The 870-nt window shown below is 42.3% G+C and overlaps 1 protein-coding gene across 1 annotated transcript in view; it reads left to right on the top strand.

Moving 5' to 3' along the window:
- The window catches only part of GPR176 (G protein-coupled receptor 176), a 126979-nt gene that overhangs the window by 39199 nt on the left and 86910 nt on the right, over positions 1-870 (top strand). The window lies entirely within an intron of this gene.

The raw sequence follows: 870 nt of genomic DNA, 5'->3' as shown, positions 1-870 counted from the left end.
ATAAGAGACAGACATCCTGGAATGTGAAGTCAAATGGGGCCTTAGGAAGCATCACTATGAACAAAGTTAGTGGAGGTGATGGAATTCCAGTTGAGCTATTTCAAATCCTGAAAGATGATGCTCTGAAAGTGCTGCATTCAATAGCCAGCAAATTTGGAAAACTCAGCAGTGGTCACAGGACTGGAAAAGATCAGTCCCAATCCCAAAGAAAGGCAATGTCAAAGAATGCTCAAACAACCATACAATTGCACTCATCTCACATGCTAGTAAAGTAATGCTTAAAATTCTCCAAGCCAGGCTTCAGCAATACGTGAACTGTGAACTTCCAGATGTTCAAGCTGGTTTTAGAAAAGGCAGAGGAACCAGAGATCAAATTGCCAACATCCCCTGGATCATCGAAAAAGCAAGAGAGTTCCAGAAAAACAGGAACTCTATTTCTGCTTTATCGACTATGCCAAAGCCTTTGACTGTGTGGATCACAATAAACTGTGGAAAATTCTGAAAGGGATGGGAATACCGGACCATCTGACCTGCCTCTTGAGAAACCTGTATGCAGGTCAGGAAGCAACAGTTAGAACTGGACATGGCACAACAGACTGGTTCCAAATAGGAAAAGGAGTATGTCAAGGCTGTATATCGTCACCCAGCTTATTTAACTTATATGCAGAGTACAGCATGAGAAACGCTGGGCTGGAAGAAGTACAAGCTGGAATCAAGATTGCCGGGAGAAATATCAGTAACCTCAGATAAGCAGATGACACCACCCTTATGGCAGAAAGTGAAGAGGAACTAAAAAGCCTCTTGATGAAAGTGAAAGTGGAGAGTGAAAAAGTTGGCTTAAAGCTCAACATTCAGAAAACGAAGATCATG

Source organism: Bison bison, unplaced genomic scaffold (assembly GCF_000754665.1).
Source record: "Bison bison bison isolate TAMUID 2011002044 unplaced genomic scaffold, Bison_UMD1.0 scf7180017864259, whole genome shotgun sequence".
NCBI lineage: Eukaryota > Metazoa > Chordata > Mammalia > Artiodactyla > Bovidae > Bison > Bison bison.
The sequence above is the reverse complement of the archived record's forward strand: the minus strand, read 5'-3'. Positions and strand labels throughout refer to the sequence as shown.